General features: G+C 46.1%; 1 protein-coding gene and 1 long non-coding RNA gene across 3 annotated transcripts in view; one reads left to right on the top strand and one right to left on the bottom strand.

Moving 5' to 3' along the window:
- LOC135913206 (uncharacterized) overlaps positions 1-10622 on the top strand; it is a 31526-nt gene extending 20904 nt beyond the window's left edge. The window contains exon 3 of the long non-coding RNA XR_010567898.1: positions 10368-10622. This is a non-coding gene — a long non-coding RNA (uncharacterized lncRNA). The remainder of the gene's footprint in view (positions 1-10367) is intronic.
- LOC135913216 (TWiK family of potassium channels protein 7-like) overlaps positions 1-17417 on the bottom strand; it is a 338046-nt gene that overhangs the window by 216813 nt on the left and 103816 nt on the right. The gene's annotated exons all lie outside the window — the stretch shown is intronic.

Genomic DNA, 17417 nt, shown 5'->3' on the forward strand with positions numbered 1-17417 from the left:
TCTGCGATCTGCGAACTGTAGAAGCGTTATTCAAAGCAAGTAATTATTCTCCACTTCCGGTGGCGTTTTCTCTACTTCCTTTTTAAATAAAAAGATGTTGATCCATAAATATTCTCATAAACAACGGTTAACATATTTATTATTCGCTCTTCTTTGCACTTTGGTTGTTGCGTTAGCTCTCTCCCTTACTAGATCGCTTAGTTTCTCAACTCCTTGCGATTCTTGTTTCCAGTTTCCAATTTTGCACGAAAACTGCTATACAATTAAGGAAAAACCGACGAGGTAACGGGCGACAGTCACCTTGCTAATGGGTTTAAGGGTTATTGCAGGGTTTCATGATGGACGCTCTTTCGCATCATTTTATTTCCCACCTTATCTAACCCATATCACGTGTACATGGTACCGGGCATCTGCCAGCGTCGCGGCGAGCCGTAACTCAAGGAAATAATGAAGCAGAGGGAAAAGTTAAACGCAATTAGCGTTTTCTCCGGCCGCAACTCGTTCCATGAGAGTACAGACCAGCGATGTAACAGCCGCATCCCTCTCCTGGTCCCAGGATCAGCCTAAACAAAGAAGGTTGAACTAACAAAAGCAACAGCTGTGCGCGTGACGGTTGAATAGATGGTGACAACTGAACGCATCTCGAGGCGCGGGTGCGGAATCTATGAGAAACCCGTCCTTCACATTACAAGAGATGCCGATAACTACCGCCATCTAAAATGAGTGAAAAAGGCAGCATAAGGCTGACCGATGAACAGCTGCCAAGTCTTAACATTAATCCGGCGGCGCTTTAGGAACGTGTGAGGAGTGGTGGCGTGGGGGGGGGGGGAATATGCCACTTGATTTTGGAGGGGGGGGCGGCCCCCCCCCGGGCCACGCCCTGGGTACGTGCCTGACCTGTATTGACAGTTGCATAGATACATATGGTGCCGTTAGGTTTAGCACGGAAGCTGGTACATCCATTGACAATTTTTTAGAATTACTTAGGTTTTATTTGTCATCTACGTTTGTCGAGAACAAAGGTACCGTGGATCTGCAGAAACAAGGAGTGTGTATAGGTTTCTTGCCTAGCACCAGTGCTACCTAATCTGTTTTTAGCCAAACTTGACAGAGACCTGTCACAGCACCTTCACGAATCTCAGGTTGTAAAAGTTTTTAGATATGTTGACGACTTTTTAGTTCTAATTGGCTGTTCATCTGCTTGTTTTGCTAATGAATGCGCTCCTGTTTTTACCACTATTCGTGCTGTCTAAATCCACAAGAAGTGACCTTTGAAATGCCATGTGACGCGAGGATTAGATTCCTTGACATTAAGTTTGTGCTCACCGATAACGAAACCTGCTGGTGTTACGAACCTAGGGCAAGTAAGCCACTTTTACCACTTCATTCCGCGTATACAAAGCTTGTGAAGAGGGGAATCGCGAAGATGTGTTTCAGCGAAGCACTGAAAAAATCATGCCAACGCCTAATGTACGATAGCTTCGAACGGCAAGCCTCGCGTTTAAGCTGCGCTGGTTACCCTAGCCACGTGCTTGTGTGAGTCGCAGAAGGACTGCTTAAGAAGGCGCAGCAAAGCAGTTCGGAGCAGGTGCACGTGTCGAGCACTGACATGAACGAAGGAAAGGTTGCCGTCCACCCCTACATACACGGATGCTCCCATAGAATAAAGAAGATTGCTGGAAGGAGCGGCATTAACGTTGTGTTTTCGGCACCTAATAAATTGGTCAACCTCTGTAAAAACACAAGGCCGGAAGGAAACCCACGTCGCGCATGCGAAAAAGAGCATAAACACAAATTCGTTGATGGCATCGCCGGTGTGGTATACCGTATTCCTCTCGGGTGTGGACAATCCTACACCGGTCAAACAGGCAGATGCATAAATGACAGGCTACGAGAACACAGTAACAAAGTTAACAACGTGATCGCTGACAGCTTTCTTGCCTTCCATTGCCAGAGATTAAATCATGGGGTTTTACGTGCCAAAACCAGTTTCTAATTATGAGGCACGCCGTAGTGGAGGACTCCGGAAATTTTGACCACCTGGGGTTCTTTAACGTGCACCTAAATCTAAGTACACGGGTGTTTTCGCATTTCGCCCCCATCGAAATGCGGCCGCCGTGGCCGGGATTCGATCCCGCGTCCTCGTGCTCAGCAGCCTAACACCATAGCCACCGAGCAACCACGGCGGGTATCCATTGCCAGAGATGCAAGTGCAAACCAATATTTAAAGAAACAGTCATCATGAGTAGAAGCAGGTGTGAAATGACGCGCTTGAAATAGAAGCCAGACACGTATCAACATTCGGCGACGCATGCGCCAGTAAAGCTTCCATTTCATTATCTTCAGAAGAGCTGAATTATCTTTGTTCGCGTTAAACGTGTACATATCTGTGAATATGAGTCAAGAAACTGCCCACGTGTAGTTCCCAGTTTATATTTTTTTTTTTGTTTATTTTTCCAAAAATGTTACACGTGCTGTGTGACGGGTCCAGGGTGTATATATAGCGGCGAGAACGAGAAATAAATCCGTTGTTGAAAGTAGCGCTGTGTGTGTCAGATGTGCCGTCTGTTGTCCGTGTCAAGCTTGCGCTAAAGCAAAATAAGATATTCATTCTGCCAAAGAGCAGGCTGCGTTCAAAAGCTGGTGCGGGCCGCGCGTCGTGCGTTCCACGGAAGAACAGGCGGCGTTTCATGAACGGCGCCGGGAGCTCGCTCGAGAAAGGGCTCGTCGCCGACCTCGCCGCGAGGCAGCGCGAGGCCGAAGCGTTACGACAACGAACAGCCAAGCTTCGCTTGCAGCCCCCTTCAGAGTAGTGGAAGGACGGTGATTCTTTTTCTTTTATGCGAAGCATATTACGAGAGCTCAACCCAGCTCCTCAGGCGCGGCGGTGTCGCCTTCAATTACCTTTGACCCCATGCCATACCACGTGACACCACGACATAGGAGAAACGGGGCTCCAAACTCGCGCCGTCGCTCGCTGCGTCGCGGCGGTATATAAGCAGCTGAGCTTGTTTCTAGGTGGCTTTGGCTCTTGCAAGATGGGCTGGGTGGGAATCGAACCAGGCTCTCCGGTGTGTCAGACGGAGACGCTACCACTGAGCCACGAGTACGAATGCTTCAAAGCGGTACAAAAGCGCCTCTAGTGAATGCGGTGTTGCCTTAGAAACGAGCTGTTTCTAGGCGTGCGTCGCTTGCTCAGGCGCACATTTCGTTGCCGCGCCGAATGCTGCGTTGCTCGACGCTCACCGCGTCCAATGCGGGGCGCGTAGTCGCTGCGCCGTAGCCCATTTTCTTACACCCCTTGGCGGGTCGACGGGAACGCTGTCGCGTTCCACTCTTGAAGGCGAAGCAGAGTAACGCATGAGTTGTTTCTTCGTCTAGGCGAACCAAATATAGCCAAGCAACAGCAGTTCACCAGGATAAACAGTGGTTCAACAACTAAAATAAAGGCTAGTATGCTTCGCATCCTGGGCTTAACCTTAGCTAAGCCACAGCCATTTTTTTTTACTTATACCATAACTTGATTAAACTTCTTACAGTATATAGAGAGCGATCGTGATGCCCTTAGAGTAGGCGTACTACCGTTTGCAGTATCTGCAGATAATATAGTGAAAATACATACCCTGGAGATTTCGCACGATTTGTTCAAGCAAATTCTTTGTTCTTCACTGTAACACATTGAACACGTGCATATTCCAGCTTGATGTTCCCTAAACTCGCCAACAAGCAATAGTTCTTACTTTGTGAATTTTATCTTTTATTTCGAATATGTTATCACTCAATGTGATGTTAATGCGAGACACAAAAGTAAAGAAAAAGGCCAGGGAAAACATAACTTGTCCACTAATCCTAATTTTATACTTTAATTGAGTCGGAACAAAAACGCAAGCTGCACGAGTTGGTATAAATTCACAATATTGCTTCAATGCGAACTCCCAATTAACATGGTTACGCTAAATTACTTTTAATTATGGTAATAAAGAGAATTTTTTTCTCTTTATTCTTTATTCATGGTAATCTAGATTAACATAATTACACATGAGGTTTTCACCTGTACTCAGAACTTTGGGACTAATTTTTCACAAAAACATTCTGTGGAATAAACAGGCTGAGCTTGCTCCCTCTGAATTTCTCGTACCGTAGGTGTCTTATCGAGTTTGAGCTTTGCCTTGCTGCAAAGAATTAAACTCTCACTATATGATTCTCTCTTTTAATCGACACTAAGCTAATGTTATCTGGTATGAGGCACCAGAGATGAAAAGAACTTAGAGTATATAGACTAAATAAATAGGATGTGCGTATAATTGCAGGTGCTCCACGCGATTCACACCGTAAACCCATTTTCGATGCCGTTAATTTAACACTAATGCTTGAAATTTATATTTCCATTTTATTGAAGCGATATCGTACTTGTCGAAATAAATAAGTATTCTATTCAGATTGAGCTAGCACATCTAACACCATAAACTGCCCATAGAGCACGCAAGCCGCTGATGCTTGTTCACGTGCCAAGTATGGTCGCCAAACGATCAGCTATTTACTTCCGCTAAAACTTAACACGGTTGCACAATAAATCCATAATATCGTTATTTTCTACCAACAGCTTTCTTTTCCTTCTTTTGCGTGTACAATGTACGTGTGTTTAAAATGCACTCAATTTGAGAACCGCCAACATGTATGGCATTGTATAAGATTCATGATTTGACGAGCTGCACTGTTACTGTTGCTGTGTGTTAAACGGGGTGAGAGCCTTTTCTTCACGAGCCTATAATGGCTTTTTGCTTTCACCCAATAGTATCACGGTTGAAACTGTTGTAGTGCCTCTTCTGATGCTAAAATAAACTGAATTGAATAATTAGAATCAAAGGTCGCGAAAGGGTCAAAGGGCACCAAACTCGTACGAAACGTTTGTACCTGTGACCTACCATACAGATTCACTGTCGAAAAAGAACAATGGAATGCCAAGGGAATCTTTCCAGATCAGCGTACGCATTTTGGAGACATACACAAAATACTGTGTGAGCGGTCACTATAACCTTGGCTGGCGGCCCCGAAGACGTCCCACCACCGCTCCACGCACGCTGGCAGTTGTTGTTCGAGCAAACAACGACATCAAGCACAGGTCGCCGATGAGCTGGGCTGTCACTCACACAACAGGGCGGTATTTTCTTACTCTTCGCCGATAATGTTGTACGCGCCCACTGCTGGCAACATCCTGTGCTCCAATGCTACACATATCCAAACAACGTAATGTTATGGCTCTAACATTTGAAATTTTCGCAGTGATCGACGGACTGATACAGATGCACTTCTGTGTAATCAATTTGGGCATTTATTTATCATAGTGCCGCAAGACTAACAGACCTGTCCTGAAATTGTATACTGTAGAACATTCATTCTCAAGTTTCTAACGGAAGCGTATCTCCGACATCAAAAGCACTGGGCTTTGAAAACTGACTCACTAACAAAGATTTTGCGCAGTCTCTGTCTGAACAGGAGCTCGTTGCAAGAATGATATACCAGTTTCTAAAATGCATTTAATGGCGCCTAATTTCATTTCACCGTCTGGTTTGACAAGAAACGTTTTTTCTGTTATGTACTAGAATAATTAAAATTTTTATTACGGTGGTAAGACTCAATATTTTGTGGGTTTGTCAAGAACAATCTGTCAAGGCCCAGTGACACTACGGCGCGTATTAATTCCCTGGCAGCCTTCACCATAGCAACATCAAGCCCTCTAGTTCTTGTTTGATTGCCTTCAATCAATTGCCTTCCTCTCAAATCTCCACCTGTTATTCAGACTATGATATTGTATGGAAATTCATCAGTAAAGTCAAGATGACACATATATTCCAGGAACATTCAAGAACTGTCGTTTCCATTTGGCACATGAAATGGCATATTTCTTTTGCATTTTCTTCTTCGCCTCAGTACCTTATATGAACAACAAACAGAGGCGCTGCATTATTACTGTGCGATATGTCGTCTATAGGGCTTGATATTATTGCGTTACAAATAAGGGAGCCGCAAGGTAGGTGATTTTAGCCTTCTAATGTCCAACGTACATCGTAAGCTACGCTGAGGTTGATGAAAATTCTGATTTAGGCACGTGATTCTGCACGCAACAAGGTTTGTGATTTTTATCATTTAGTAATATACCAAGAAAGCAGCGAACAGTTATTGTGTTACTGTGCCAATTAAGTTATACCTCAATTAAGATGTCACAGTTTCCTTGTAGAAATTTACTTTTTATCACCATAAATAATGGTGAAATTACAGTTTTGCTTGAGGTGTAGATATACTTGGGCATTGCAGGGTTAGCTTTGTTGCGTATATGGATACACACGGCATCAGTGTCCTGAAGCGAAGGTTTTTCTCAGGGTTTTAGTGACCGTACGGGTTCCGCGTCAGTTTTTTTTTTTTTTTTTGCCGAATAAGCCAACCAACCAAAGCCTAGGACGCGCGCGACGTCACCGCCACTGCGTTCTTTACACCACCACAAGATGGCGTTATTTTCCGAAAAGAAAGAAACCGGAAAGCTGGTTGGCAACGCGGAGACGCGAGAGGCGATCGCCGAACGAAAGAACGCGTCCCGAGAGGCAGGCAAAGAAGGCGCAGTTGCCGCAGGATGAAGTGGCGAGGGAAGGGGAAATCTACCGGGAGAAAACGTCTATGGTTCAAACACTGTGAAAGCAAAGATAAAAGGTGAAAGTGAACGTTGGTTGTCAGAAATGTGTACGAAAAAGAAGGACGCACTTGGAATATTTTGGAACCACATAAAATTATTAGGCAGGAAGACAACAGCAATGCAACAAATCCTAGATGAAAATGGAAACAGACTGGAAGAAGCGGCAATAAATTACAACCGAAAAATAAAAGCCGAGTCATTCCAAGGCAATGACGAGGTTATAATTGAAGAAAAAAAGAGCATGAAAGAAGCCTAGGAGGACAAGAAGGTGGTGCTGCTAAATTTCAACTGGAAGAAAGCCGAAGAGTAAATTCCGAAGCGTACAGCCACAGGGCTACACGAGGTTCCCGTTAGGCTGAATAATGAACTAGGACCAAAAAGGAAGCTCTGGTAAAAGCAGTGAAAAAACTTTAAAAGATACACGAATACCACACAGCTCGCGACAAAGTAGAATGAATTTAATTTATAAAGGTAAGGGAGAGCAAGATATAATTCACTTGTATAGACCGGTGACCATTACATCGGCAATATACAAGCTAACAATGCAGGCAATAAAATTAAACTACAAGAATGGGCAGAGAATAATGGCATTTTGGGAGAACTTCAGGATGGCTTCAGAATAGGTAGGCTTTTAGATGATAACTCATTTGTTCTTACTCAATGTATTGAAATATCAAAAGTGGGAAGCACACCGTTATATGCGGCCTTTTTAGACATTACAGGATCCTATGACAACGTATACCGCAACATTTTGCGGGATATTCTGGAAGGGGAAGGCTTAGGTAACGATTGGCTACAGCTTCTGAGAGAGATTTACCTATAAAATACCGTTTGCGTTGAATGGGAAAGAATGAGGAGCGAGGAGAAAGTTCATATCAGCAAGGAATTCCGGCAGAGGTGCCCTTTATCCCCGCTGCGGTTTATGACGTACACGGTGAGGATGGAGAAGGCGCTAGAAGGAAATAATATCGTGTTTAAACTCTCATACAAACATGTGGGTTTGTATGAGCAGAGCAGCAGCAAGCACAGCAGAAGCTTCCAGGTTCATTTTATGCGGAGGACATTGTGTTGCTAGCTAACAAGCAAACTGATTTGCAACGTCTGGCTAATATCTGTGGACAGGAAGGCAACAATCTAGGTTTGAAATTTAGTGTTAGAAATTCAGGTGTTTTGCTTTTAAATGAAAACAGTGAACAGACAGTGGCGATACAGGGCCAGGAAACATCTTGGGTAGCAGAATATAAATAATGTGGAAAGTTGGGCTAGTTGGTGAATAATCGTCATACCTTGCTCGTGAAGCAGCGCACTTACACGGACAGAGTGAAGACACACACGAAAGAACGAAGCAGCGAGTGTCGTCTTTTCCTGTGTGTCTTCACTGCGTCCGTGTCAGTGCGCTACTTCACGAGAAAGGTATGAAGAATACGAATACCTTGGTATATCGATAAACGAAGGCAATAGATATGTGGAAACCCACGAAAAAACATAACAGTGAAGGTGAAGAAAAATGCAGCCATAAGGAAGGCAGGAAGGAAAAGTGGAGAGGGAAAGGCAGGGTGGTTAAGCAGTTTAGCTTTACCGGTTTGCTACCCTACACATGGGAACGGGATGGGGGCATGAAAGATTGGGAGAAGAGATAGAGAGAGAGCCATAATGAAGCACAGAGCGCTATGGGGATACAATAGGTACGACGTGCTCCGAGGTATGTGGAGAGGTGTAATTGTTCCAGGACTTACTTTTGGAAATGAGGTTGTTTGCTTTAAATCAGGGGTACAATCAGGACTCGATGTGAACCAAAGGCAAGTGGGTCGCCTCGCATTGGGCGCTCTCGGGAAGACTACAAATGAAGCTGTGCAGGGTTATATGGGGTGGACTAGTTTTGAAGTGAGGGAAGCTCGTAGTAAAATTGATTATGAAGAACGACTGAGCAAGTTGGAAAAAACTAAATGGGCTGGGAGAGTGTTGAGGTATCTGTACAGGAAAACATTGTTTGACAGTGGAGGAAAAGAACTAGAAAACTTACCAGCAAGTATGCGGCTTGTAGGGTGAGCAACACCGTAACAAAGAACGTCAAGCGGAAAGTCAGAGAGGCTGAAATAGTGTCATGGGTGGCAGCAATCGAAAAGAAACGCGCCATGAGTCAGTAAAAGAGAAAAAAAAACGAAATCAGGAAAGAAACAATTGATGATAACTCAAAGGGAAGCTCATTACTTTTCGAAGCGAAATCGGGATGCCTTAGAACACGCACCTATAAAGCGAGATATAAGAAGGAAGAAGAAGCAAGTGCTTGCTGCGGTCAAGCTAGGGAAACTATGGAGCTTGTTTTATCAGAATGTGAAGACGTCTGCGCAGCGGTCGATTTAGGCACAACTGCCCTCCTTGAAGCCTTTGGGTTCAGCGAGAGCAGGGGAAAAGTGAACATGTCCGCAATAAGGATTAGTAAGATGCGATTGGAGGACTGGTGGAAGTAGGGAAACGACAAAAAACTGAGACGTACAAAAGCAAAATTCGCAATAGGGGATCAGAAAATTTGGTTGTGGGAGTTCATAGTGTTTCTTTTGAATCTTTTTAAGGCAACCAGAAAAACGCCAGCACGTCCCACGATCTATGGCAGCTGTGTGTTTCGTTTACAAGGCATTGGTATTAGCCACTCTACAATGACTGAATAAAGCCTTCCTCTGCGGACATTCAATACACACGAACTCGCGTTTCGACTGTTTATGCATTCACACAAAGCTTCGCTGTATGATGATTTCAAGTCATTTGATCTGCTGCTTTTTATTGTCTTATTTTGCATGATAGGCATTTCTGTCTCGAGAAGATTGCTGGTCGCAATAAACACTGGTACGCGTTTTTTTTTTCTCTTCTTTTTCCTATTTCACGCTACTTGTGCAGCTCACATGATTGGTGCGTAACTCACCCCCCCCCCCTCCCCTACGAGCCATCATGTAAAAGTCATACAATGATTCAATTATGGGGAGCTTGTGTGTCCTTCTTATGAGTTCAGACTGCGTGCCAAGGACGGATTCAGATACCCGAAAACTCGAACGACCGGCTCACTCGCTAAAAGACGTCGGCGTATGGCAGTGGCTCTTGTTTGTGCGCGACTGCTGCGTGCCGTGTCGCATTCGACGCAGCAGAGGATGTACCCCTGCTTACGGGAAGTGTCTGCTGGTTGGCCAGGTTGGTCGTATCGCAGATTGTAACGTATCGTTCAGCATTGACAAACAGAGAATAAAATGCACGCTTTCGCAAGTGCCACGAATCTCGGGAGACTATTAGCCTCAAAGAAGCCGGCTTAATGCCTCGGATTTGGGACGTAAGCCTCGGATAATCTTGGCATGATGCGAGTTCCTAACTACCGCATGATCCTAACTACCGCAAAACTCCCGCAGAAAAAATGCTCGCCGTAATAAGCGCGCACCGTACCACGGAACCTAACAGCTAGTCACGGTCGCCAGAGCGGTAGAAGGATTGAATTGAAGGGCTGTTTCATGTCATTTATTCAGTGAACATGGCAACACCAATTACGAGTCTTCAAGGTATACATGAAGGTTAACTCTTAAGACTCGCCTCCTGGATTCAGCCATACGCTAAGGCCAGAAGCAGTGCTTGCTGAAAATTATGTATAGGGAGACGGTGGTAGATCACGATGTGGTTCTGGATAATTTCTTTACAGACGCACGGCAATATCTGTGCAACTATTCATGTTTCACACTCCTGCCCAAACAACCACTTCATGTGAAGAGAGGCAGCGCAGGAGTCAGCGAAACTTGTGAACGAGAAAAGGAAGCCAAGTGCAGTGACTGAGACGCAGCGCTTTTGCTCTAAAGGACACGCCCGTCGTCGTCGCCCACTTCTCTCGCTGCCATGCAAATGAGCACTTCACCACTCACTTCAGCCGCCACGTGCATGCATCAAGTGCCTATGTATATCAAGCGGCGGCTAAATAAAACACGAAAATCAAGGCATCCCCTACTGATGCGATCCCTTCATTTTAATTACGTATTTTGACTAAGCAGTTGACGCAGTTGGCTGTGCGTTAACTACGATAATGTTAACTGTGCGATAATGTATCCTATGCAGTTAACGCAGTCGGCCGCGCGTTAACTGCATAGCATACATTATCTCACTCTCTTTGCATGTGTGCCGAATGCGGGAAGAAAAAACTTGGAGGACACTCAAGCTTCGCCTTTAACAATGGAATGCGACAGCTTTCAAAGATCCATTACTGCTTCTCCCACTTCCTGGCAACTGCAGCTTATGTGACCGTATTGTTTAGCGCGCAACGCTCATAGCGAACGCTATGCACGAAGGCGAGCTTTCTGGTAGAAACGCTGTCTCTTGCGTGGGCCGATCCCGGCGGTTGTGCACAGCCGCGGCAGTAAATTAAATCATTTTCAGATTTCCGTTATTGTTTCGCACTTTTCATATTTAAGTCTGAGAACATTTAACATAAAAGTCATGTGCAGTCGCTGTTTTGTTATATGACATTTGTGTGTGGGCTCTCAGCCTATAAAATTCCGAGCAATAACTTTGTCAATAATGTGAGTCCAGGGATGAGCACTTTAGTAACAGAATGGTGTGGCAATATTACCCGCACATAACGAATGTCAAATAGCAAGGCGCAGCACATACATATACCTAAATTATACGGCAGTTTTCGCTCACGGACCTCTTAGGAGCAAGCATTAGGCAAGTAAATACTGTATATAAAAGGAAAAAAAATTCATTCATTAGATCGGGAACAATGTAAATAACTGCGTCCCTGAAACAAGACAAAGAAGAAAGGGCACAAGGACTAGGAATATTCATGCCATTCACTAGCTACCCTGAACTCTAGTCGGGATGATTGCCAAGGTTTCCTAGCTCGATGCCCTTGTACCAAATTGTCACAAAGCACCGCCCTACATTGAACTCCGCCGGCGCCGAAAATGGATTTTTTTTTTTTTGCGACACGGCGCCCTTAACGCTCTAGCAAAAAAAGTTGTGTTCTAGGCTTTATTGGCGCGATGGCTGGAGAAATATAACCCCAAGCAAGTCAAGCTCTGTTTCGTGAGATATCAGTTGGATCAAACATTCGCAGCTGCGAGCGAACAATACAAAAATTTAGAAGAAAGTTTTATTGACGACTACAGTTATGGAGCCACTCCAGTCCGAGTCGGCTTCGGTTGTGGCGCTTCCCAGTGATTGACAAGCATAGACGCCCGACTCTTCTAAATGCGTTTCTATGCGGCTCACTGAGCAAAACCACCGCGCACGCGTGATGCTCAGAACGCGAGTTACTTATCCACCGAGCTAAACACCGCCGATTGCAGATGACGAATATATCTGAACCACGAGTGCGTTGTACTGCGTTGTCTGTGTTTTCGCGGAACACAGAAACATAAGTAGTCAATGAGTTGAGAAGGATGATAAGGGATGATGAGGACTTATATAAATCTCATCGCAGTTGATAACGGTTCGACGCGGATGGATGAGGTGCTAAAGAGCGATAACATCTTATAATGTCAGATGAATTTTTATAAGGTTGATGCCACCAGTGAGGGTTGATAAGGGTCGTAACAAGTTCGATAAAGTTTATAAGAACAAATAAGAGCTGATAACGGTCGGATCGATTCCGATATGGTTGATAACGACTGATGAGCGCTGATAGGGATTGTATCGAGTCCGATAAAGTGTAACGACCTATAATGGTTGATAAGGTCGGATCGAGTCCGATAAGATTAATAATGACCGAGAAAAGTTAAGTGTCTAGAAGGGATGGATCGTGTTTGATCACGTTGACAACCACCGATAAGGGTTTATACTGGTCCGATCAAGAGCCAAAACAGATTACAAGGACAATAAAGCATCTATTTATTGAACCGTCTACCACTTCGTCTAACGCGGTAAACAGCACACGCCGCGTCCTATGCGTGCAGATGAACTGGCACAAAGCTTACGCATGCTCAAACAAGTACAATGGCGTTTTTACATAGCTTTTATTTATCCTGTTTTCTATTCTGTCCTTCACTTCTTACTGCTGGCTTGGTCTAAATTTTTTCGCCGCAGGACTGGTTTACGGGCAACCAGCAGATCATGGCATCAGCCAATCATAAATTATCAGTCAGTCACCTCTCTACATTTTCCAGTCATTAAAATACTTCTTCAGTCAGTCACAGCAGCTGCCGACGCGACAGTGCTGTCAAGTCTCGGTATTCTTTGCTGCAGCGCCGGTGGGATGGATGAAGATGAAGCATAGATAAAGCCTTTAGTGGGAAAGAAGTTCGAACGCTCGTGGCGGACTGGAGTACCTTACTTGCAACTTCAGGATTCCTGCTATTGTCCCAAGAGAACATCAAAATGACCACGGTAGTTTGGCCGCAGTAGCTAACGACATGACATGCTAAACGAGAAAAACATCAATACTGCGCTGTACTGCCCTTAGTTTGTGTGCTGCGAAGAAGCGAAAAAAGCGCCCTTTAATTTATTCCTACCCTACCGGCTCATGAAGACAGTTGTAGAGGGCGTACGCGCTTACCAAACACAGTACAAGGAGCCAGTTGCCTAAACAGTTGGAACATTCCTGCTGGATATATCTATCGCGTGAGTTTCTAAGCGACTCAATCTCGTTTTACATTCCTCGGGTGTTGGGGATCGCTTTAATTAACACAGGCAATATGATTGCTTCTCGCACAAGACTGAAGTGCGCTGTTAGAACCCTCCGGATCACAGGTTCTCGCGCTGCGGCTGTATACAAATCAGCGCCTATAAGCGTTGCGGTTCTTTAAACACAAAATAGACAAAAGAAAAATACACCAGCATGTTCCTGTAGTAAGCAAAAACGAAAAAAAAAAACTCAGTGCCCTTGCAGTCTGTGAAGGATGACCAGCGAAACTGTGTATGTAGGCACCTTAATGGCGAACTGCACCTCCCTGGCGGGTCCGCCCGGCATTGCACCTCCTTTGGGATCGGTCCACATATAGGGAGATCTTGACGTCTGCTTCACTTCCGCCGGGGGTTGGCCCGGCAATGCACTATCTTTGGAGTCGGCTCACGCATGGGGAGCGCTTAACGACTGCTTCACTTCCACCGTGGGCTGGACCAGTACTCTACTATCTTCGGGATCGGCCCACCATTGGGGAGCGCTTAACGTCTGCATCACGTTCGCCGCGGGTCGGCCCGGCGTTGCATTATCTTTGGGGCCGGATCATGTATCGGGAGTGCTTAACACCTGCTTCACTTCCGGCGCGGGCCCACCCAGTATTGCACTCTCTTCGGGATCAAACCTATTGCGATCAGCCTGCGGGGATAGTAACCTTGGAATCTCTCCATAGCGCTGCGGCGAATCGCTTTGTGAAGCCAACAATGCGACTCCTTCGGCCAGCTCCACGGCGCCAGCAAGGCTAGGCACGTTTGGCGGACCGCGTAGTGTCGGTTCGTTCGCTGTCGCCTTCACGGTCTAATTGGAGCAAGAGAACTCCTCGAAAGGGGTGTTTTGCCGCGCATTCTCTCAGGCACCTGTAGTCGTCACATTCGTTTGACAGACGCGGGGGCTAACTGCGGAGTCAGCTCTGGAATCAAGAGGCGCCAGCTTGAATCAAGCGTGACAACGCTTGTCTACGAGGACCCTTACCGCTCGGTGTGTCCAGTGAAACAAAAGTGCGGAAGTGAGTGCGTGAATCTTCGCCCTCAAAAGCGACTTTGGAAACTCAGATTGGACAAAGGTTGGACGGCAGTTTTTCCTCGCGTGGGGATCTAGGGAGGACAGAGTTTGTTTAAGCAGCCGGTTTTTCGGCTGCTCGGTGTGCTTCGTTTTCAGTCATGCTAGACTGATGAAGTGTAACGTTCGCTTGTCTTCACGTAAATATTGTAAAGAAATCCCGCACTGCTAGTTCTCGATGAGAGCAAGTTCATTCCTTCAACCACGTCCGTAGCATGGATGAGTCGGACGATAGCATGGGCCAGCTACCTCTTATTACATACCCGACTCCAACTTGTACAATTCGTCGCAGCAGTGGGATCGTCCTGCATCTCGTAGACAGCAACGACATTGATCTCTAAGGCTTTGGGACGCGGCAACCTACCGGTATCCCGATAGAGTTGGAGGCGACTTGGTATTACCCACCTTTTACAACTGACTGGATACGGCGGAGGACTGGTTATATGGTGCTGCTTCAGTGGGTAAGCATTTGGTTTCGGCTGAAGATTTAGCAGGCTTCAATCTCTCTGGGTTTGTAGATTTCAATCCCTGAGGACCTGGGGACGAGGCAGTACGTTGCAGCTTTGGACAAAGTGATTCAAGGTTTAGAGCAGGCAATCGAACGAACACAGCAGCGGCTTGACAAATCTGTAGGCTGGACGCAGCGAACGTGGACGTCCATAGCAGATTTTGGTCGAAAACCGCAACAATGAGTAGTACCTGTGGGATTAGCAGCAGCTTCATAGGTGAACACAAAGTACTAGCAGCTAGGATGCCTTAGTGACAACAGAGGCCCTTGAAGGCCGCAGTGAGACCGACGAATTGCCTGGGCACTGTGAATGCAGAGCACTGTAGATAGAGCTACGCCAGCTGTGAATGAATTGGCAGAGTCACCGTGCGTGTGCGTCGCAGATAATTTTAAGGAGGTTAATGACATTCATAGTACCGCTTACCCGACAGACCCGGCACCCATGGCGAGATAAGGGCCGAGTGAAATCTGCGGGCCGAAGCACAGTGCCAGCTGGACGATACGGTTGAGGGCGTTTCGCAGGATTACAAGCTGCGTAGCTCAAGGGAAGACAACTGCATTGTTCAGGGATCGGTGCAGCTGTCCGCCAGTCTACCTGGCCAAGAGAGGAATGATTTAGTTATGAATCACTCGGACTGTGCGGGTGAGACCGCAATCCAGACCGACTAGCTGTGTGCCGCTGCACAGCGTGAGCTGAGCAATGCAGTAGAGGGCAGTTAGCAAGAGTGCGAGTTGCGTAGCTCGAGTAAAGACTTCTGCATTGTTCCAGAGCCAGTTGAGCTCTCCGCCAGTTCAGGCAAAGAGAGAGTTGCTTTAAATAAACATCACTCAGATTGTGCGGGTAAGAGATCGATCCGGACCGACGACATACATGACCGTCAGCATGAGGAGCGAACAGATGGCTCAAAAGTGAGCGCTAGAGAAAGACGCCGGAGAAAAAATAACGTAAAGATTGGCATGCGGTGAATAATGAAGCGCCGCCAAAGACGGCGATAGACGCGAAAGGCCGCGCGCGAAAAAAAGCAAAGGTGCGGTCGTCTTTGACGACGTTTGCGTATCAAGCACATTCGAGTCATCGGTCGAAAAGAGATCGAGAAGCATCTTCTGCGCGAACACGGACAAAGGGCACGAGGCAGTTAGTTATCTTCCTCGTTGTTCCGTCGTTCTTTTCGGGGTGTAGCATGCAGGGCGAAAGAGCGCAAGGTGGCAGGACGAGACGAGGTGGTAAGGAGTCGCGACGCCGTCAGTCAAGGTCATGATGAAAACCAGGATGCAAACTGGCAAGAGACTGTAACGTTTTGAAGGCGCTCATGGAGTGTCCAGCCTTTTGTTCCTGGATAGCCAGAATAGCTTTTGATACGCGACCACCTCGAGTACTTGCTCAAAAGTAGGAGTCCATCGTAAACTATTGGAACGGGGGACCAAGACAGCGTCCGTAGAAATTAAACATGTTGTTATGTTTTATTGAGCATTTGAAAATTTTTGCAATTTGAGACTAGAGTTTCTTTGAATATGGAAGGTATGCGCTTCCTTAACATTTTGGTTTGAGAAGCTCCTAGGCTTGAAACATGTCTTTTACCTAAACCGTTATTTTCAGGAGTTGGTAATTAATAAGTAGGCAGGCTTTCTTTTTTGGGGGGGACACCTAAAGCGTAAAGGCTATCGGTTAGAGGCCTAGGGGAACGCGCGCGTATAATATCTAACATTCTTTCTTTAGAATTGTTTCTAACGTTAAGCGCGTAAGTTTTCAGTAGGCGCATAGCTTTCACTGAGAAGCGTTGTTAGTGCTAGTAGCGCATGTCCCGTGCATGGAAGAAAGCAGAATGCTTGAATGGGTGGCCCGTGTGTGTGGAGAACGGCCGCATTCTGTCTTTTGAAGTGAGCGTGAGCAGAACTAGTTATTAGAAGATGCATTTTTGAAAGGTTCTGCTGAGTGCATAAGTTACGCAAGTTTAGTTGTTCTCTTAAGGTACGTGTCCTGCATGGACTAGAGGAAGAAACATGAGTGAGCGTTATGAAACGTGTATGTACGGCGCAAATACGCGTTGTGGACAGGGACCACAAAACTAGCGCGATTTTGACTACGTACTTCTGGAGTTGACGGGAATCTTCAGTGTCACAAGTACGTGCGATAACTACGCGACTGCGATAGGGTAAGAGCAGGCTGTTCGTGTAATTAGGCTGCACAAGTTGTGTTGGGGCACTGGTCGTTTAGAACCTTCAGTGTACTTCTGCGCATGCACTTGCTCTCGTGCAGCGCGACACTCCGGTTTGGTTAAACTCGGGTGTAACGCGAACGCTTGCTTTTGCGGCCCAAAATTTTGGGGTCAAAATTTGCGGTTCCCAGTTGAGCGGCTTCCATTGAAATTCTGATAGGAAGCCTGATGGGTTACCAGCTGATTCCGAGCGTTTGCCCGCTGGGTGGTATTTTGTTGCCGCGATCGACTCTTCTATACCAGTTGTTGTGAGGTGGTTTAAGGCATTCCAAATTTGCAGTTGTTGCAGAGAGCCAAGCC

This window comes from Dermacentor albipictus, chromosome 2 (genome assembly GCF_038994185.2).
Source record: "Dermacentor albipictus isolate Rhodes 1998 colony chromosome 2, USDA_Dalb.pri_finalv2, whole genome shotgun sequence".
NCBI classification, from domain to species: domain Eukaryota; kingdom Metazoa; phylum Arthropoda; class Arachnida; order Ixodida; family Ixodidae; genus Dermacentor; species Dermacentor albipictus.